At 40.8% G+C, this 22786-nt stretch overlaps 1 protein-coding gene across 6 annotated transcripts in view; it reads right to left on the bottom strand.

Moving 5' to 3' along the window:
• The window catches only part of GRIA2 (glutamate ionotropic receptor AMPA type subunit 2), a 216546-nt gene that overhangs the window by 101297 nt on the left and 92463 nt on the right, over window positions 1-22786 (bottom strand). Inside the window, exons 17-18 of one of the 6 annotated variants that reach the window (XR_014175906.1) lie at window positions 3818-4030; window positions 2762-3736 (exon numbers count right to left, since the gene is read on the bottom strand). The exons of 2 other annotated variants lie outside the window; for them this stretch is intronic. The gene's annotated coding sequence lies outside the window, so the exon portion shown is untranslated. Of the gene's footprint in view, window positions 1-2761; window positions 3737-3767; window positions 4031-20418; window positions 22248-22786 lie in introns of those variants that run through there. 3 more of the 6 variants (XR_014175907.1, XR_014175908.1, XR_014175909.1) reach the window with 3 other exon arrangements.

Below are 22786 nucleotides of genomic sequence, written 5' to 3'. Positions count from 1 at the left end.
ATACAGAGCATTGTGGCAACCACTGATCTGAGCTCTTGCTTTGTGGACTCTTAAGATGTCTCTCACTGGGAGCAAGGCTATCCGAACCTGAGGATCGAGCTCTGGTATCAGATCACTATGCGATTCAAATGTGGGTGATGAATCGCTGCATCTGGTGTAGAGATTTCAGATCCATGGTCAGGGGTCTGGTTGCATTCAATAAGAGTTGGTAAAGTCAGGCACATTTTTCCATCTACCGACTCGACTTGGTAACCAGATGCTCTTCTCCCCACCATCTCCACAATTCCACAGGTTTTTAAGGAAGAGGGAGCCTTTAATGGGAAAGACATCAAACAAGGTTGAGGTGGCTAGAGAGACCTGTTACTTTGATCAGCTAGAATAGCATAAAGCTTTAATGGTTTCATCCTTTTGACCTGCTGGGTAGATTCTGACTAAACAGATTTTGGATCAGAACCTGCTGCCTACATTCTTTTTACTGTTCTGTGCATTTTGAATGTGTTTTTGTTGTGGTTGAAGCAGTGTGTTCTTCCTCCTATGTGTGTTGTAAAGCCCTGGATGCTGCCACATTCTCTGCATTTTACACTGACCTTATGGTCTTTGGCAAAGTAAGGTGCTGATGAATAACACTTGTAACAAATGTTGTTTTCGTTAAGGAAAGCTTTGCAATCTTCCATGTATTTCTCTCTGAAGGCTCTGCATTTTAGGAGAGGATGTAGCGTCTGGTGTAGAGGACACTGCTTACCAGAATCTCTGTTCTCAGTTTCTGTGTGAAAAGAGCTGACAGATCTGTGAAAAGAATCTGGAGGAGTCATGTTAGTTTTGTGGACTGCTACCGAAAGCTTGTGAGGATTGTGTTCTGAAGGAGCATCACATGACAATATAACGTGTAAGCTAGAATTATTTCTTGTTTTAGCTTGTTAGCACAAAAATAGAGAAGGGGGGGAATGGAACATTGTATTTTCTTTTGTATTGGAGCCATGTGTAATCCATTGCTCCTGTAATTATTAGGGTAACTTTTGTACAATGGAGTTGATACTGCTGGCTGTTTTCAAGAATGCAAGTGCTTGCAAGTCCCCTTCTGAGTTAGCTACTTGAGGTTCCATCAGTAAATTGCTAAGTTCCCTAAGTTTCTAGTAGGCTCTGTTCGGTATTTTGGGAAAGCTATGGAGTCTTTTGAACAGTGCGTTTTCCACTGCTTCTGCTGAGCCACAGCCCTCATCAAGTCTGTCCCAGATCATTTTAAGGCCTGTTGAAGGGTAGTTTCTATTTATTGTCCTGATTCATTTTGCATGCTCAGCAGATACAAGTCTGTGCCATTTAACTATTAAGTTTATCTCTTCACTGCATGACAAATCTTAGCCTCCGATGGCATTTTGGAAAGAAGATCACCAGGCTCTATAGCTTTTAGGACGACCATTAAACCTTTCAATGTCCTTGTGTGACTAACTTATGTCATGCAAGGAACTTGACAAAGTCTATGGTGGCTTAATTAGCTGACTGCCCATTGCTGTGAAAAGATGTTCTGTAATCATACCTTTTAGGAGTCTCTGGTTTCAGCTGGTCCTTTCTATGCTGCTCTGTCACAAAAGCTGATCCTTTATGATAATTTGCAGGGTCGGTACCTTGGGCAAAGGTGGAGGTGCTGTCATCAGCGTTGCTTGGAACTCTCAGTTGTAGGCTTGGGGCTTGTCATTGGCTTGTAGTGGTGCTGAGTAGCACCTCTGGCTTGCTTCTGGCAGGTTGTCTTTTCTGTCTAGGTGAGCATTGCTGCTTGGCCCGGAGTGCTGATAGACATACGCTGAAGTGTGTTGCAGAGGATCTTGAAGTTAAGCTTCTGGCCCAAGCACGTTGCTACATTTACTGTATTCGTTGTCAGAATACACAGTTTTTTCTAGGGCTTTAACTTCAGCTGTGGCAGCTGCTACCTCTCCAGTGACGTGCAGTCAGGGGAGGCAGGGGAGGCAGAGCCTCACCGCTCTCATCATGAAAAGAAAAAAAAATCTCCCCTTTTCTCTTTCTTCTCTTTCTTGCGTGTGCAAGCAAAATACCCCAGGATCACAGTGGAGGTGACAGCAACTCCTTCCGCTGCGCTGCGGAGAAGAGCCACAGGAAGGAGGGGAATGGGACCATGTGTGCAGGAGGCAGCCCTTCATGTTGGCTCAGGAAGGAAGGGAATGGGACCACGTGTGCAGGAGGCTCCTCAGCGCCAGCCTCAGATCAGCGCAGCCACGGTCCCCTTCATGTTGGCTCAGGAGGAGGGGAATGGGACCACGTGTGCAGGGGAAGGGGACCGCGGCTCATGCTGATCTGAGACTGGCACTGAGGAGCCTCCTGCACACGTGGTACCATTCCCCTCCTTCCTGTGGCTCTTCTCCGCAGCGCAGCAGAAGGAGTTGTGGTCTCCGCCACCGTGATCCTGGGGTATTTTGCTTGCACACTTGCAAAGATCAAAGTTGTCACAGTCCTCCCTTCATGATGATAATTTGATGACGTCACCAGCCTCACCAGCCCTGAAACTCACCACACGTCATGCTCTCTACAGTAAGTCTGTCTATTTCCAGGGATGCCTCGAACTGTGCTCTCTCTCTCTTTATTTCATTTCCATTTCTTGCTCAGCTTTTGCTCCTTCAGCCTTTGCCAATGCATTACTTACTGATGACTGTTTGAAAGAATTAAAGATTGAGATCTTGTCTTTATGGAGATGTCCGGCTCTGTGACATGTGATTTTCTGGAGGTGCTTGACTGGGTAGAGACTGCTATATGGCCCTATGCAGGTAATTGCATTGGCAGAGTAGCAGGCCTCTGTATAGTTGTCATCCTGGATCCCTCTTGCTGGTCAACTGCTGTTTCACTGTTCTGTCCTTGCTATACATTACTCTGGGTGCAACTTGACATGTAGCTAAGCCCGCCTATCCTCCAATAAAACAGACTGTATACACAGATCTGGATGCTTTATTAAAGGAACAAGATGGTAAAACTGGGAAAAATAGAAACACATCCAACAAGAGACTAAATACAAAATAAACAGTGCTGAGTTGCTGGTGAGCATTACAATTAACAATACAGATAAATCTAAATCTCACTAGCGATGCTGTGTGTATGGGTTGTGGATTTTTGGCTCAGATGAACATGTGCCACGGATTAGGCTGAATTTTTCCTGGTGATTCTTTTTCCTTCAAACGATAAAGGAAATGGAGTCTGGCTTCCCAGAAGGCACTCATTTTTTTGAATGAGAGATGCTGGGCAGATGACTCTTAAAGGGCTGGGTCGCAATAGAGATTTGTGTTTGGCCACTAGGTAGAGCTCAAGATAAATTAAAGAACAATAGCAATTAAAATACATAATTACATATACAAACTTTATGCTGAAGGTATACATTGTGCATAAGCTCATGTGCAGTTTGAGAGTCAGCTTTTGGTCCTACATACAGATGTCATACCAATTGTTGCATTCATGGTGCCAGTAAACATCTTGAAAAGAAAAGGTACATGTAGCTGTTCTGCTTAGCCCTGGGTCAGAGGTAAGCACAAATATTTTCTGCCTGAAGTATATGGGGGAAGCACTGCCATTCAGTTGAAGGTGATACATACGTCCTGTTCTGAAACTACTGGTACTGCAACTTTCACATTTCACAGTTCACTAAACAAACTGAGATTCGTTTGTTATCCAATTTAGAAATTCTGTTCACTTGGCTTGAATTAAGAACCTTCCATCTGTGGCCCAATGGAAAAAAGACCTGAAACAAAAGTTATCTTGATTTAAGCGATCTCACACAAAGCTACTTGCAAACGGGGTATGGATGATGTCTTCTCCATACCTTCATTAAGTTGCAATGTAACATCATTTTTTTGCACCAAATACTTTGTCTATTTCCACAATATATTTTCCCTTTTAAAAAGTTTCTCTCTCTCTGTACATCAGGAATTGCCTACAATCAGTGGCTCAAAAGAAGCTGTCATATTTCTGCTTTTGACTTCCTTCCACGATCCCTCCCAATTGCCTTCTCCTGTGATATACAGTATACTGACATCTGTGACAGAAGGAGGTAATGAAGAGTGGCAAGTCAGCTTCTGTCGTATGCAGTGCTTCCCTACTTCACCTGAACCTGCAGTGTATGCTTTCTTTTATTATTTTTGCCTTCATTAATTCACAAACTATGCTGCATAGTGCTGCACATTTTTATTTACAAAGCCTGAATCATGTGCATATTATCATTATCCATATAATACTCCTATAAAGAAGTAACATTAGAACCAAAAGTTTTAAGCATGGATTAAATTGAAAGGTTGATACAACTCCAGCTTTCTTAAACTAAATCCCCCTATGGATACTCTGGACAGCTCTAATGGGAAATTAGTCTAGCTTTATTGATTTCAACTACTCCTATTTACTAATCAGTTGCAAAATGGATTTACAATGGCATGTCACATAATTATAGTTAATGAAGATGGTGTATAATCACCCAAGTCTTTGCTAAAAAATTATATCCTTAGATGGCTGAATTCTTGCAAGAATCAGTTCAGGGGATGTGAAGGGTTTTCCCTAAAAGAGTATGAACCTAGAAGTGGTGGTGGAAATGCCTCTAAAGGAGCTGGGATTTTATTCACCAGCAGCCAATTTGCCATAGCAACAGTCAGAGCTGGTAGCAAGTACCACCCACCAGTCTCTTCTGTATCTAACTGATTCATTCCCTGGATTCTGCATGAACTATGAAGGAATGATGAGAGGAAGAAGCTTATAAAAAAAATCCATTCTGATGAAATTACAGACATCTAGGCAGCTGGCGTATTTTACCAGATTGAGTAATGTTGGCCCATGAGGAAAGCAAGAAGCTAAATGACATCCATTTTTTTCCGTGTTGTTTTGAATAAGTTTGGATTCCTATGACTGTATCTCTTCTCTTAAGATGTTGAGAACCCCCACTGTTTGCCTTTTTACATGCATTTGATGTTAGAAATCAAAAAAGTTTCTGATTTATAAATCTCCAGGTATCGCAGTTTCATTTCTATACTACAAATATGTGAATTTAGAGAAAAGCTTCCTTGGGCAGAATGCTGGTAGTTTTCCAAAGAATGGATATTCTAGAATAATATAACAGCAATACTGAAGGAACATTGGGAAAGGTTATTGGGCTTAGTTGTTGTGTGGATAGACAGTATGTAAGCATTTTTGCTTCTTTCCCCTTACAGATAAAACTGATAAGAGGTACATATCACTTTATAACTGAATCATCATATTCATGAATGAAAAATACTTAAGAAATATGATTACGCATTCTGGTTTATATAGAGTCGTGATGGCTAACCTGTGACACGAGGCCACAGGTGGCATGCGGAGCCATATTTGACCTCAGCTTCAGCACGCATGCACCTGCCAGGCAACTGATCCTCGGCCTTCCAGAGGGTGGGGGGAGGACATTTTCACCCTCCCCAGGCTTCAGGAAAGCCTCCGAAGCCTGGGGAGGGTGAAAGTTCACACACCCCCACGCGCAGGGGTCGCTTACGTATGTGCGGTTGGGAAGTCACTCATGCATGCGCAGTGGGGAGGTCGCTCACACATGCGCAAGTGGGGAGGTCACTCACACATGTGCCGGTGGCTGGGCACATGCACACACAGTTTTGACAGACCTTTAGAAAAAGGTTAGCCATCACTGATATAGAGTGTCTCTTTACCTTCTGTAAAAAATAAGGATTGGTTTGACTAGATTACTGCATCATTAGAAGGACAGGAATAGAAACCTCGTTTTTCCCCTTAGGGCAGATGTTTTGGAATTAGGAGCTAAGCAGATCAGAATTTTAGTAGGTTAAGACTGAGGGTAGGAATATCTGGGGACAGCACTAATGAATTCTTTTCTTTTTGTGTGTGTGCCATTCTCTTGTCTTTCTTTTTTTTTTCACCCTTCTTTCCCACACTTTCTTTCTTATGCCTCTGTCTTTCTCTCCATTTCCCCTACCAAAATCCTTTGCACAAGGCAACTGGCTTCCATGAAAAATCTCATTTACATGAAATGGAACCTTATTTGACAGCAGGCAATCAAAGAACAGAACTCTTTTCTTCATTAACTGCATCTTGTTTCTGAAAACTGTTATAGCACACATTTATTCTATACATTTATTAGACTTGAAGAGAGGGTTCTAGGCATTTTGCTGTATGGGATTTTTGGAGGAAATGACAGGAAATGGGTGGGTGGCCTAATCCTTCCCTTTTCAAGCACCACCCTCCAAAGTGTGTGTCTGTGTGTGTGTGTGTGTGTGTGTGTGTGTGTGTATACAATATCTTTCTTCCTTTATTGACTTGTTAGTATGACATTGTATTCTTTCTTAAAACAAGTTGGTTACACTTGTAGCACTTGTACATCATAGAATAGAATAGAATAGAATAAAATAAAATAGAATTCTTTATTGGCCAAGTGTGATTGGACACACAAGGAATTTGTCTTTGGTGCAATTATATTCTGCATCCTTGACTGGCCATCTAGTTGGAATTTTTGAAAGGTAATAGCTCTAATTTTTGGCAGGCAACATATTCGTATGTCTTAAAGCATTCCTAAGTTTTATTCCAATTTTCCATGCAGACAGTAAGAGTTATTTATTTTCCTGTCAATACTTTCCTTGCAAAGAGAATAAGTATCTTGGGTTTGAAATTATTCATTAAACTAGAAGACAAGGACAAAATTATTTTTCTACTTCTCTTTGTACGTCTTTAATTCTGTTCTCTACAGATATATGTATTTCTATTTATATTGTGCAGTATTTCTGTATTTCAATGGCAGTGCAGATGGTTTCTTTGCAGAAAATCCTCTGTCACTGAAACTTCAATTAGCTAGGAAGACTCCTTCCTGAAAGGAAAGTTTTTGTCAGTCAATGTTAAAAAGATTGTGATAGAATCAATTATCTGACCACTATGGTGGCATTTAAGAAATTATTCTCCCAGTCTTTGGGGCACATTGGTGTTGATCGCTATTGGATGGGATCAATATGATTTTTATTTTGTTTTTTTAATTATAAGCTGCCCAGAGTTGTTGCAAATTGAGCATTCTATAAAACTAACTAACTAAAAGAAAGAAAGAAAGAAAAGAAAGAAAAAGAAAGAAAAAGAAAGTTTCTATGATCTTCAGTGCATATGAACTGTTACCCTATGGAGGCCTCTGATCTCCACTAAAATTTACATAAAGATGTCAAACTTTCAGTACTATTTCTGATATCTGAATGGAAAGAACTTTTACGTTATTTTATTGTACCCTTTAATCATACCATTTTTCTCTAGTTGATGCAGTTGATTAGACACTATTGTTAAATTTCCTTTCATTTTACCAGGACTTTTGATTTTGTCTATTTCTTTAGATCATATTCCGTGAAACTTTTTCAAGTGAATAGAATTGTGTTTAATCAGCAGAGGGGAACTGATTGGCAGTAATTTGTCAAAGTAGGACAATTGCTAGTATTTTTCAGCTTAGGAAATCTGCCAGCAGCTCAGTCTATTGAGGTGTATATGATTCATTGTATTCTTTTCAAGGTGAATTAATTTCATTCCCTTTTTTTCTTTAAAATCTAATTTGTCCTTTCAAATGAGCACATATTATTCAAGACTAAGTTGGTTTCTTTCCCCTCCCTAAATAATCACTATTTATAAAACTGGAGATAAAATGTTATTTTGGTTAAAGGGTTTTTATTTATCCTAAGGATGTTCTCAATATTTATGAAGCGAGCTTTTTTATAATAAAAGGAATGCTTTATATTTCATAATCTGTGCCTCTATAACTTCTTAGAACCCAGAGCTCAGCATTTTTAATAGAGTTTATTTCACCAAATTTCATATCAGCAGGTGATTGCTATTCCTGCTGCACAGCTTGACCAGCTCCATTAGAGTCATTTTATAAATGTCCTTCCATACTGCATAAATTCATTTCTTTCCAAATGACTATTTATTCACTAGTGGTTGCCAACTGTAGTATGTCAGTTCTTGAAGTTCTTGCAAGTCGAACAATATCCAAGGAGTCATGATTAGCAAGTTCCAAAACAACGTGTTCTCAAGTGCAAGCCAGACTGTGATGTACATCCGAGGTGGGTTTTAGGGGTTACGGTCCGATACGTGCATACTGGTGCCAGAAAACAAGCATGTGTTTGTGTAGCGGGTCCCCCGGTGGCCCCGTACCGGAATGGTCCCTCCCTTGGCCTGCCTCCCCACCACTCGCTCCCCCGCCCGACCGCTGGTTGCTCTCTCTCTTGCCCCAGCTGTCCGCACCATGCTTGCCCTGCTCACCCACTTCCTTTGCCAGAGCAGGACTCAGCTGTTGGAAGAAGCTCACACTTCCTTCTCTTTGACAAGCGCATTGCAAAACCAGGACATTGCAAACCGCTTCTCAAAGAGAAGGAAGTGGGGGGAGGGAGATGGACTTCTTCAGATAAGCCCAGAAAGGCTGCTTTGCCTCCGCTGCTCTCCTTCCTGCACTGCAGGCACAGCCTCAAGGGGAAGATGTCCTACCAAGGCAAGAACATTCCTCGGATCACAGTGAGGTGAAGTGCCCTCAGGCATATTCTCCTGACCTTTGGAGCCGAGGTGGGGGAAGCGGGTGGGTGGGAAGCTACAAAAAGGGGAAGGGGAGGAGGCACCTGGAGGGGGGGCGCAGCTTTTTTTTCAGCCTCCAAAGCCACACTTGGCCCGCTGAGCTTCTGGGGATGATTTCCTGGCTGTCCGCCGATTTATAAACAGAAATTAACCATCTTCTTTTAAACTTTCCATTTCAATGAGAATTTAAGCTCAGAGGCTTCAGCTGGTCCAGAATGCAGCTGTGCGGTTTGTCATGGGGGTACTTAGGTGCTCCCATGTTACACCCCTTTTAGGCAGCCTGCACTGGTTGCCGGTTGTTTTCGGGGTGCGATTCAAGGTGTTAATTATGATCTTTAAAGCGCTCCATGGCTTAGGCCCAGGGTACTTGCGAGACCACCTACTGCCACCCGTAGCCTCTCACCATCCAGTACGACCCCACAGAATTGGCCTCCTCAGGGTGCCGTCGGCCAGGCAGTGTCAGCTGGCGACCCCCAGGGGGAGAGCCTTCTCTGTGGGAGTGCCTTCCCTTTGGAATGAGTTGCCCCTGGAGCTTTGCATAATTTCCGACCTCCGGTCCTTCTGGCACACCCTAAAAAGTTGGCTTTTCCAGAAAGCCAGCCTGGCCTGAATAAAATAAATTATTAATTTTAATTTAATTTTAATTTAATTTTTAAATCTCATTGTAAATGTCTATTGGGTTTTTTTTGGATATTCTATTTAATCTTTTTTTTAACTTTTGTAATATGTGTTTTTATGTTGTATGCCGACCTGAGTCCTTTGGGAGAAGGGTGGCATATAAGTCCAATAAACCTAAATTTAAACCTAAGAAGTTTTAGAAAAATTCTTATTGAAATGGAAAATTTAAAAGACATTGGTTAATTTCCATTTATAAAGGTCACATGGTGGCGGTGCATGGGCTGCTGACCGACCCAGTGCCTGGCCAGGTGGCGGGGCTGTCCTGAAGCATCTCCCAGCCAGGAAGAGGCATCCGGAAAAAGCCCAACTGCAGCTTGCAACAGGGCACGAAGGAGTAGTCACCCAGAAGAACTGGGAGCGTCCCCAGGTTGGTGGGCTGGTGGGGAGGTTGCACGGGCCTGTACATGGCAGGGAGATGCGGGTCAAGGCTGCCCTGGGCGCCTGCAACGGGCGGAAACCTGCCACCTGCCTCAGAGGAAGGAGGCAGGAAAGTGAGCCCTAGGTCTCATCTCTGCCTCCTTCCTCAAGAGCAAGGCTCGAATCCGCCCACAGCAACACCCTCACACCCGCGGCCAATGCAGTGGGGAAAGGGAGGAGGAGGAGCCCAGCCATTCATGCTTAATTGTTTGGCTCATCGAGAGTCCCCACATGAAGCCAAAAAAAGGTGGGCGAGCGTTTCTCACCTTTGCAATCCGAAGGCTGGCATTTCGTCTCTGCGGTGCAAATTGGTCCTCGAGCTATGGCCTGCCTGCCTCCCCTTAGCGCCTCTTGTAGCTGCCGACTGCTCAGGAAAGGCAGGCAGCTTCAGCTGGCCAACTTGTCTTACACAAGATGGTCTTACCCAGTCCAGACCAACTTGTGTAAGACAAGACAGGCGGGTCCGTGACTCTACCCAGGAAAATGTAGAAGGTGCAGAATCAGCTCTGCCTGAAGGTCAGAAGGCTGGGAGCCCCCCCTGCTCTCCCGCCAACAGAAGTCTCCCGGGAGGTTTTGGCTGGTGGGCATGCAGGGGGAGCTCCAAGCCTTTTTGCTTTCAGGTAGAGCTGATTCCGCACCTTCTACATTTTCCCGGGCAGAGTCACCCACTCGCCCGCCTGCCTGTCTTGTCTTACACAAGTTGGTCTAGAGTGGGTAAGACCATCTTTGGGGAAGGGCTATTCCTTCTGCTTAGCTTACACACTTGAAAAGACCCCGCGGTTCCACCTCCACAGCTGATCCCTTCCTAGCCAAAAGGGCACCTTTTCGGTCCCAGCAGGGCTTTTAGAAGCCTTTCCTCATCAGGCTTGACTTCCATACTGCTACCCCTCGCCACAGGGAGGCAGAACCAATTAGATGGTTCCGCCTCAGGCGCCTGATGGACCCTGAAAGGTTCCTGATGGAGCTTGGGACTTTTCCTGAATCCCTTGCTCACAACTCGACCAAAGCCTTAGTGAAGCCTGGGATAGGGCGGCCACTGGGGCCTTGGATCGCGTTGTGCCTTTGCGGCCTCTGACCCGGTGTTGATCCCGGGTGGTTCCCTGGTTTACCGGGGAGCTCCAGGAGATGAAACGCCAGAAAAGATGCCTAGAGAGTGGCTGGAGGGCCAGCCGGCCCGAATCTGATCGAACACTAGTAAGAATTCATTTAAATCCTACTTAGTGGCGATAAAAGCGGCAAAATGGCAACATTTTTCCGCTCTTATCGCATCCGCAGATAACTTCTCAGCCGTCCTGTTTAGGGTGACCCACTCCTTACTTAACCAAGGAACTGGGAAAGACCCCTTGCAGGGTAGGGCTGAAGAATTTGTTCAGTATCCGCAGGATAAAATCACTCAGATCCGGACAGGCTTGGACTCTGACTGGGTAGATTTGGGCGAGTCGACGAGGATGAATCTTGAGACAATCTAGGATGAGTTTGACCCTGTGACCCCTGAGGGCATGGACAGGATTATGGGGAGACTCAGTGCTGCCATTTGTGTGCTGGACCCATGTCCCTCTTGGTTAATTTTGGCTTCCCGGGAGGTGACACAAGGCTGGCTCCAGGTGATTACCAACGCTTCATTGAGAGAGGGGTTCTTTCCCACCGCCTTGAAGGAGGCAGTGGTGGGGGCCCTCCTTAAGAAGCCTTCACTGGACCCAGCTTCTTTAGGCAACTATTGTCCGGTCTCAAACCTTTGCTTTGTAGCAAAGGTTGTCGAGAGTGTGGTAGCACGTCAGCTTCCCCAGTACCTGGATGAAGCTGTCTACCTGGATCCGTTTCAGTCAGGTTTCAGGCCCGGGTACAGCATGGAGACGGCATTGGTCACGTTAGTCAATGATCTCTGGCGGGCCTGGGACAGGGCTGCTCCTCTGTCCTGGTCCTATTAGACCTCTCGGCAGCTTTTGATACCATCGCCCATGGTATCCTACTGCAACGACTCGGGGGGTTGGGAGTGGGGGGCATCGTTTTACAGTGGTTCTCCTCCTACCTGTCGGATCGGCGGCAGTTCATCTTGACTGGGGGGCAGGGATTGACCCCGAGGCATGTCACTTGTGGGGTGCCCCAGGGGTTGGTTCTCTCACCCCTCCTGTTCAACATATATATGAAACCGCTGGGCAAGATCATCTGTGGTTTTGGGGTACGGTATCATCAATATGCTGATGATACCTAACTTTTCATCTCTACCCCAAACCACCCAAACAATGCCCTCGACATGATGTCCCGATGCCTGGAGGCTGTGCGGATCTGGATGGGGAGGAACAGGCTCAGGCTCAATCCCTCCAAGACTGAGTGGATGTGGTTTCCGTCATCCCAATTTGTGCATCTTGTTCCATCTTTGATGATAGGGGGAGAAATTTTAGCCCCCTCAGAGAGGGCCCGCAATCTGGGAGTCCTCCTGGACACGCGGCTTAGTTTAGAAGAACACATGACAGCTGTGACCAGGAGGGCCTTTTACCAGGTTCCCCTGGTATGTCAGTTGCGCCCCTTCCTGGATCGGGAAGGGATCGGGATGCTCTATGCATGGTCACTCAAGCCCTCATCCTTTCTCGCCTGGACTACTGCCTTCTCTGTGGGAGCGCCTTCCCTCTGGAATGAGCTGGCCCCGGAGCTTAGCATAATCCCCGACCTCCGGTCCTTCCGACGCACCCTAAAAAGTTGGCCTGGCCTGTTAATTTTATCTAATTTTTAAAATGTTAGTGTTATATTAATTGGGTTTGTTTTTTGGATTGTTTCTAATTTGCTTTTAACTTTTGTAATATGTGTTTTTTAATGCTGTACACCGCCCTGAGTCCTTTGGGAGAAGGGCGGCATATAAATCCAATAAAACAAAACAAACAAAACAAACAACAAACAAATAAAACAGAGAGTGGCCAAAGCAGCTTCACTCTCCTCCTCCTGCCAACCGAAGGAAAAGCCCTGGGGAGACAGGCTCCGCGTGCTGCTCTGCTGGGCTGCCACATCCGATCCTAAATAAGAAGTGGTAGCAGATCCTCTTCTTTAGGGGTCGGTGAAGGATCGGTTGTGGCAGCCCGGCAGAGCAGTGCGTGGAGCCCATCTTCCTGGGGCTTTTATTGGCTGCAAACAGCCAGCCTATCCTGCCACTGCATCCTTCACTCACCTTCCACTCAGAGGCTATGCCGGCGGCTCTGTGTCTCGCCCCACAGCTCTCACTCAAGATTCCAGCTAATTTTCTCCCATGCAGCAGCCGCGAGCACCGGAGAAACCTCCCACTCCAGCCTCCCCCACCCTACTACATTAAAATCCCTGCGCTTCCCATTCCCGCTGAAAGCATGCAGGCCACACGAGCAAGCAGGCGCGTGAGGCCACCCGATAATCTGAGGAAAGCCAGGAGTTGCCAAACTATGCCCAGCCATTCTTACTCCCTCCTGGATAAGGGTGGGAGCTCCTGAGATGCTGCTGGGAGAATGTCCCCTTCGGGTTGCCAGGACAGCAAGTTTCAAGGGAAAATGCAGCTGCTGGAATCGGTGTGCCTGCAACTTAATGCTCTGAGGCCCAGAGCTCACTTCCCTGCCTCCTTCCTCCGAGAGCTGCGGGTGGCAGGGAAAATGAGGCTTCTTTGCCAGCCTTCCAGCTGCAAAACAGAATTTTTTGCCAACTGGAAGGTATGTGTGTGGAGGGGGCGAGAAAGAAAGAGAATGAGTAAGAGAGAAGGAAAGGAAGGAAGGGAGAGAGAGAGGAAAAAAGAGAGAGACAAAGATAGAAAGAGAAAGAGGGAGAGAGAAAGAAAGAGAAAGAAGAAAAGAGAAAGAAAGAAAGTTGGAGAGAGAGACACAAGAAAGAAGGAAGGAAGGAAGTGGGGGAGAGAAACATAGAAAAGAAGGAAGAAAGGAAGGAAGGAAGAGGAAGAGGAAGGAAGGAGGGAAAGAAAGAAAGGGAGAGGGAGGCACACAAGAACGAAGAAAGAAAGAGAGGGAGAGAGACAAAAGAAAGAAGGAAGGAAGGAAGGAGGAGGAAGAGAAAGAAAGGAGGAAAAGAAAGAAAGAAAAAGAGGGGGAGAGAGACACAAGAAAGAAAGGAAGAAAGGGGAAAAGAAAGGAAGGAATCAAAGAGAGAAAGAGGGAGAGAGACACAAGAAAGAAAGGAAGAAAGGGAAAAAAGAAAGGAAGGAAGCAAAGAAAGAAAGAGGGAGAGAGGGACACAAGAAAGAAAGAAAAAGAAAGAGAACTTATGATCACAATTTAGCCCAACATTTTGGTTGCTAAACAAGAATGTTGTTAAATGAGTTTCACCACATTTTACAAGTTGGCCAATCCCACCTGGTCACATGACTGCCAAGCTACACCCACAAAATAGGCCGCACCTACAGAATAGGTTCTAAAAAATTTTGAAACCCATCACTGTTCTGTACGGACAATTTTAACCAACTGATATAAACACACATACTATGAAGAATTGTATTTATACCTTTAAGAACAAATACTTTATATTTCCAACTGTGCCCTTTGTCAATATCTCAAAAGATGGACAAGCTGGTAGGAATTATAGGGACAGCTGATTCAACAATCTGGAAGCCATCAGTCCAGGAAAGAAGAAAGGTGTAAATTGAACACAGCTTCCAAAGATACATCAGTAAAAGATAATAGAGAGTATATGTGTGTCCCTTTCTGCATGTGTTTTAAAAAATATCTATCTTCTAACCAGCTGACTCAACATAGGATACTTACCAAACGCTTTATGGGTCATCGTTGTATCATGCCTCATTTTTGGGTTTGATTTAACCTAGTCAGTATCAGTATTAAGTTTCATTTGTATTTAATCACATGTCTCTTCCATCTAATTTTCAGATACTATATTTTTTTAAAAAATTGAATATGTAGGTTAAAATACTAAGCATTTTTCCAGACGCAGCTTTTTCAAATGTGCACCTTTACATTCATATATCTTTAGAAATCATTTTAAAGTATAGTTTCACCATTAAAAATATTTTTGTGTCTGTAAAACCCAAGATAAGAAAAGTAATGTAAAGTCATTGTTTTAAAAAGCCCAGAAGTTCTGTTTAATTTTGGAATATTTTGACATATTCTTATGTCAACATTTTGACATATTTATTTTTACCCAAGATGGTTCCCAATGAACATGTATGTGTATTACTAATCCATTATCTAGTCAGAAATAGGTACTACATGGTTATCAATCCTCTATAGTAATATATTATTTTGTTTATGTCATCCATATAATCAGTTATAACTGAATGTAGTAATATATTCAGTTTTCAAAGACTTTGGGGGAATTGATACAAGAACACTTATGAACACAGATAATATTGAAGAATATTATTACAGTAAAATGAGATCTATTCTAATCCAAGGTACATATCTGTCCTAGATACGTGACTTTGCTTTCCAATCCATCCACTTGTCTATATCTAGTAAAACAGATAATCCTGTTTTGTTGGTGTTCCCTTTGACGCCTTCTTGAAAATAGCTAAGAAAGGTGAATATATTGCAAGTAAAGTTTCCATATATCCACTTTTAGCTCAAGACCTAATTGAGGAGGGTAAATTCCCATGAGCCTGCAAGAAATGTCTCTGAAGTCACAAAGAAGGCCAAATAACTTCAAACAGGAAATAGAACAGTACATTAATCAAGGAGGGAAGTGCTATTTTAATTCATTTGATTTATTTTCCTGTGTTGGGTTTATTAACAAAATATTTATTTTCTGGACTAAATATTCCACATGGCACATTCTAAAAATATGAAAAAGGGGCTTTTTCAAGGATAACATGATACTCAGTTGCACTGTGATAAAAAAAATTGAGAGGAGAAAGCTGGAAGGAATTGCTTTGAATGGAAAATAGTTGCTTAATCCTTAGGGTTGCAGGGAAGTTGACACAAGACAAGAAAAATTACAATTATTAACTTAAATGGCTAGATTGCAAGACGAAAGAGATAGAAATCTTGAAAATGAAAGTTAGAGGTTTGGGGAAGAGATAGGAAATTCTACCAATCTGGCCCAATCCCTAAAGGGTAAAGGTCATGCAGTGGGAGGGAGAGTAGAATGCAGGAAAAAGAAACTTCTTTGGTAAAGAAGGCAGATAACTAGCTGAGAAACATATATAAGACTCTAGCTTGTGGTAGGGTAAGGAGGAAGAGAAAGAGAGAACTTGGCAAGGCGTCTCGGAGAGTCACGAATCAATTAAGCAAACTAATTGCTTCCTGCAAACTCCACTCCCCTTTTGCTCCTCTTTTATTTCCTCTGGGAGGGGCCTTTCATCATCCACCTGTGGCCTTACTTCCAAGTCCACCCCTGTTCTTTAGCTGTTCCCTTTGTCTGCCAACTCTGTGCATGCGCACACTGGGAACAAGCTCCAGCTGTTTGTCTGTCTCACTGATGTCTGACTCTGAAAGCAACTGATAACTAGCATACGGTCCTGACCCCCTCTCTGCCTCCAACATAGAGCTCTCACCAGAGCCTTTCCCAGACTCCAGGACTGGCCCATGATCCCCAACCTCCTCACTGTCCGAATCTGCTGCCAGCGCCGCTGGCTGCTGGCGGGCCACAACAGATAGTATACCAGTCTTGAACAGGGAATGGCAACTCTATGCACAATCACATATGAAAATACACTGTCTTTGATACAGAGAACAATGATAGCCACTTGGTCATGTTAGAAGTGAGCCCATGTTTTCTCATATGCATACTGATGATAACATGACCTCATCCAGCAATTGCATATCGATGTCAAACAGGAGAAGAAATGCACTGGGCTCAGAAGCAAATCACAACTGAGGTTATGTATGTGTGGCTTTTCTTCCTATCAACATTGGATAGTGGTCATAGAGGAAGAAACGAATACAGTACCCCAACTCCAAACATGACAAATGTTCCAAAAGAATATCATTATGATTTTGTATTCAAAGCCACTGAGAGATAAAGAAGCATAAGGCTGGATGCAATCATGCCAAAAATGATCCCACCAGATAGCTTCTACAAATGCTACCATATTGCATCCTGGCCTGAAATAACTAAAACAGGTCTACATCATTTGCTTCTTTTAATATCCCTCTACAACTGTTGTGTGACCATCTTTTCAACAGTCTTCCATAGAAAGGGAATGCTGGTCAACCCATAGCTTCATGAGGACCAAATACACCACTGGCTCATCTGAGGCAAAAGCAACTGCCATTTTTTATCCTTGGACCCATTGCCACCACTTACCCTTGGGAAGCCTTGACAGCCCAGGAGGGACCCAAATCTAATAAACATTGGCCAAACTCACAAATTAGAGAACTTGCCCATGTTTCTGAGAGTCCAACTCTGAATAGATCTATCTATCACTTATTATTGCTAGTATTATAGAATTATTATTTACTATTTTTTAAAAAAATATTATTGTCCACTGCACAGTCAGACAGACGTTCAGACTGGATTGGCATTTTGTCCACCAACTGCATCCTTCCCAAGGATCTGGGATAGTCAGATTTGGATATTTGATGGTGTTACGGGTATCATTACAGGATTATCATTATGATCATTAGTACATCACAAACTTGAAAAAGTCCATAAAAATATAGAAAGATGCAAAAAGACCCCATAACTAATAAATAATAACAAATGAAAGGGAAAGGACGATGTATTCTAAATAATAAACATGGTACAAAGACTTTTCATATTTATCAATAATATTTTAAAGAAAATCGAGTTAGGTTTAAGGCTCCTGTGGTTATTTCTTTGGATGTAAGGTATTTTAAATTTGTTTGCTTTCTTCATTAGTTTTCTCACTAATTATATTTATGAATTGAATAAAAAGAGTGGATTACTTACTTATTTATAAGATTTATTGGTGCCCATCTTACCTCAGGGTAACTCTGGGCGCCATACAATCATAAAAAAATATAAACTACACAAAGATAAAATCATAAATAGAGAGTCAAATACAGCGGCCCAGTTATAAGATGGGAAGGGCAGAAGCAGGATTGAGTGGAGATGGGTTCTGTTGTTAATTGATCAACCACCTCTACTATTATACTCCCCCGTTAGTGCCCAAGTGAACTAGAATAGCAAAGCCTTTAGACTTTTATGGGAAGTCCTCACAGCCTCCAGGCATTGTACAGCATCCCAGGTCTCCAGGGATGGAAATACAAAGTTGAGTATAGTCAGTGTACTGCATATACATCAACCATGGTGATGGACAATCTCACCCAGTGACATTATGTAGATGTTAAAAAGGAATGGAGTGAGTACCAAGCCTTGTAGCATGCCAGAAGAAACTGGTCAAGGGTTGGACCTCTCGCTACCTATTAATACTGGTTGGACTGGTCTTGGAGAAAGAATCGAACTAGCACAAGATTGTGCTGCCCATCCCTCATAGATAACCCAAACGGGTGCCATAGTTATGAATAAAAAAAGAAATCGAATAATGCAGCAAATAAAGTGTTCTGTAGTAAATTAACAACATCAAAAATCTAAGAATCTATGACACCCAGATAGTTATCAAATTTCTTAGTCTCAATGTTGAAGCAAACAAAAATAATACTTCTAAAGGTATACATAATGCATACTGGCAAAAATGGAACATTGAGGCATACACATTACCTGATACAATTTTAATACATCACAAAATAAATTGCTACATGGGCATAGATTATACCCATTGCAAGATTATTGATCTGACATTCCAAAAAGATATGATAGTAATGAATATTAAGCTGTCACTAATCAAGAAAATTGCATGTGTGGTAAATACAACTACTGTATCTCTATAACTAATGTAAGAGGTATGCTTGTCATATTATTCAATTATGTTAGTTAAACCATTGCAACCTGCCCATAGTATTACTGAACCTAAGGTATACTTTACAAACCTAAGGTATACTTTACAAAGAAAAGTGATAGATTTGCAAACATCACAAACCATTCTTTATAAATCATTCAAGCAAGATTGTAGTTTAGTAAAAAAAAAATTGGGCATTATTCAATACTTGGATGGTTTCTACACAAGTAAATTCTGTTGGTGATAAATAATAAATCAGCCAACTCTTAAACAGCTGCAACAATTTTCTGAAGGGTCACCAAAGACTCATGTGTTTGTCTTGGTTTGGTGGACAAGTTAAAGATACGAATAGAAATGTGAAGATTAATGAAAACAAATCTTTCCCATTCCTACTTAAGTCTAAAATTGAACTTTTGAAGTTCAACAGCTAAAAGAATAAAGAAAAGGAAGAGAAAGAAGAATTGAAAAGAAAAACTAATTGTAGTTTTAAATGATTAAAACCAGTTAGTAGTGTACGAGACATTAATTCTACTATTCTTGTATGGAAGGGCACTTAAAACAAATGACTTTAAAAGTCTAAAAATTCTGGACAGAATATGAATGTCTTTCCAGATGCTAAAAATAGATTAATATGAGCACCAGGCAACCCACTGTGTAGAAGGCATCTTCTCAGTGGGGTCACAAATGAGAAGGACCCTTTTTAGCCAGCTATCTCACTTCACTGAGTTGAGATAGCCAAAGAACATGGGCAGCATATACAGTAAAAATTGTGCTGTCTTCTGCTAATTTCAATTAGGAAAGAAAAATAGAATAGCATTCTATTTTCTGTACTTATAACATTACATTTTAATGCAATAAAGTTGAACTTCCCCGTCTATTTGTGATGTGTATATTTTATCTGAATGTTAAGATTACAACATTTTTCATTTTTCTATCAGTTTCCAAAAGAATCATTCGTACTTATTATTCATGATGACAATCATTATTCAATTTAATTTATGTTCACTCTTTTTCTCTTAAACAATTTTTTCTGACTTTATCAGAGAAATTTAATATCCATTAATACTCTCATAAACTTTCTCCAAAACTATACTCTTAATCTGCCTTGAACTTGTGACTACCAAATGCTCTTTAACCTTTCTCCCTTTATAGAATATCTTTAGAGAGAGCATTGCTAGATTGGGATTCGGGCTAATTTTTGTTCACACCTGCAACTAAATAACCTCTGGTCACCTTTAGGTTATCTGCTATTATCTAATTAATATGCATTGATAATTGCCTGGACTTTTGAATATTTGTATTTAAAATTGTTGACATTTCATGGGAACAAAACAATTCATCTTCTTGAAGTTCAGCACTGAATGAAATGTTAATGTGCTTATTCTGGAGTTCAAATAATAGTTTTGGCTGGAAGCTTGGATTTAGGCTGAAATTTATTATGCAGACAGGAAGCATCATATTGGAAAAGATTAAAATAACCAGAAGTTGTATGCAGAGGTTTAGTTCATAATCTAAGAATTATGAATGAGTGGTTTTTCACTGTCACTCCTATGTCCAACTGAAGTGATGAGTTTCATATTCTGTAGGAAATTGTTTCTGGGTGGAATATGAAACAGGAGCATGATGGAAGCTGAAAGAACAATTGCAACAGCTTTTTGGTATAAAAGCAATGTGTTGCTATAAAAAAGCAACACATTGATTACAAATGTATTCCTGCTGTCTTTTCATTGGAGGGGGAATTATGAATGCCTGTGAAATACTTGATACCCATGATGGTGTGTGCTTGAAGGCTGTAGTACTGCTTTGCTTCAAGCAGTAAAAGATTTTCTGGAAGTCCTGACAAGGACCTACTGGATTCTATTATTTACGTAGCTATAGAATATTCTACAGTTCATTGATGAGCACCCAGAAATAATTGAGTGGGGAGTTGAAATTTACCCAAGCTTGTCTCAGAGATTATTAGCATGAACACTGTACATAGACCAAATATGTATGTATATTAGTAATTTCATTGACTACAAAATATTAGTTGGTTGAATTTGATAATAACAACAGGAGCCTCTTGTTTATATATTCTGATGAACAGAAGAATTGTCTAATTGTAAATGTGATTGCTTGCATATTTGTTTCCATGTGTAGAAAGAGGGAAAGAATGAACAATATCATTTTTTTTCAACTGGATTAATAGCATCCTAATTTCTTCCTAGAACTGACATCACCTTTATTCGTTTGAGGACAAAACAGCTTTTTATAATGTTAAATAAATTGAAACAGTATGTTTGAAATTTGTAAATCTAACAGAAATATTTTTGGACATTTAGAAGCCCCCGATAATAGCAAATCTATATAGGATTTTTGTCTAGCTGAAACTCTACTTAATCTACTAATCCCGTTTACAGGCATCTTCTTCTATATTTCTAGACCACATTTAATATCTGGACAAATTCTTATTCCATTTCTACAGATTTGAAGCTTTAGAATAGAGTAACTACAGTAATCTAATTTTTTTCTGCCAAATTATTTTTATCACTAGCAAACATTCCTTTCAAGATAAAGTATCTCCCCTTTAGTAGCAGTTTTAACTCTAATAAAATTATGAAAAGTCAAAAGTCAAAAATATAAATAATTCTAAATAAATCACTTAATAAGTATTTGCCTTTTTAAAAAAGAATGAAGTTTATATATGATTGAAATTTGTACAACACTTCAGAAAAGCCATCATGTGTTGGATTCAAAAATAAAATCAGAAGCATTTTTATATATAAGTACACATGAAAAATTAGAAATAATCCTGGCTTTAGAAGCCTTTCAAAGTGTATGACCAGCTTTGTACTGATACCTATTTAACAAAGCAGAAATCAAAATACCATACCATATAAACAAAAGTGTACAATAAAGGACATTTTGAAATTTACACAAGAATTAGTCCACAAACATTTTGGTTGTTCCATAAGAGTTCTCTATAAAATGAACTTTAAAAAACCTTAATACAGCTGTCATCATTCATCACTATTTTTTCCACTTAAATGTACACAGAATACTTATATAGCAATATATACTGGTGTGTTGTAACATGGATATTATGGTTAACTTGTTTTAAAAATGAGATGTGTACTATCCAATCAACATTATTGGTAATTTGAAGATTGAAATACCAATACAGTATGCATTCTCATCATATTGGTAGGTATAAAAACATGAAAATATAATTTTACAATATTTTCTTTATATACATTAGTTCAGGCTTGACAAAGAAATATTTGTACATGACATTTTAAGAGAATTAGGCCCAAGATACAATCAACATAGATTTTCTTGGAATGCATGAGTGAAATTATTGTTTCTGTTAAAGAAAACTGATTGGAATGGTGTGCATATGTTATTTTAATTTATCATTGCTGAGCTGGACAATATTCATTTTCCTGCTTAGACATGAACAGGACAGCTGTAGATTGTATCATCACACTTCTGAGTGGAAGGTTTACCATTAAAAAGTGCAGAAAGATGTTTTGGAATAAGTGGGTTAAAGAATATGAATGTGATCTGTAAGTATTTACCAAAAAGGGGGTGTGTTAAAATTTATGTCAAATTTACACTGTAGGGTTTCTCATAATACTTTTTAAAATATATGCACATTAAACGAGAAGGGCAATCCCAGAAAAAAGCTCTTTAGTTACATCTGAGTCATTTATAACAAGGCTGAGTACAAAGTTGTGATAATAGCTCTTGTTGCATTTTCAGAATATAGCAGCACCACTCTTACAGAATATTTCTTTTTTCCAGTAGACCTGTTGTACCTAAAATTGTTCTAATGAAAAGGTGTGCCAACTTACTTAAAACAATACTAGAAAAGCACTCATTGTAAAGATGATTAATTGAAATCCATTTATTATTACAAATACAGAACTCTATTTCAAAACTTAGGGTTATTATGAAAATGAACATAAAGGAACATTGTCAAGGTTTTGCCCCCCTTCTCTGAAAGAAAATTAATCACCCAAAACTTTATATTTTCTGTTTATATATATCTCTGGATATTTTATTTTTTAATTTAAGAATCAACAGCAAAATGTAGAAATAACTCAAAATCAATCTTCCTCTTTCTGTTCGCATACTAACTACAGATCTTTCTATAATACGGAGATTATGATAATTGTATGTGGTACATTCTTAATCTCAGTTTCTCATTTCAGATTCAGTACACAATTTGTCTGGCCTCTGTTTGCCTTTTTCAGATCCCATCAGAATAGTTTTGAAGGTCCCACATTGCTTTAAATCAAGATAAACTGGAATCAGTTGCTTTATGTATACAGCAATGGAATGTGAATCAAAAGACATTATGCTGGG

Source organism: Natrix helvetica, assembly GCF_964273705.1.
Source record: "Natrix helvetica genome assembly, chromosome: 7".
Classification (NCBI taxonomy): Eukaryota; Metazoa; Chordata; class Lepidosauria; order Squamata; family Natricidae; genus Natrix; species Natrix helvetica.
Note: the sequence above shows the minus strand (reverse complement) of the source record. Positions and strands in the feature narration are given on the sequence as shown.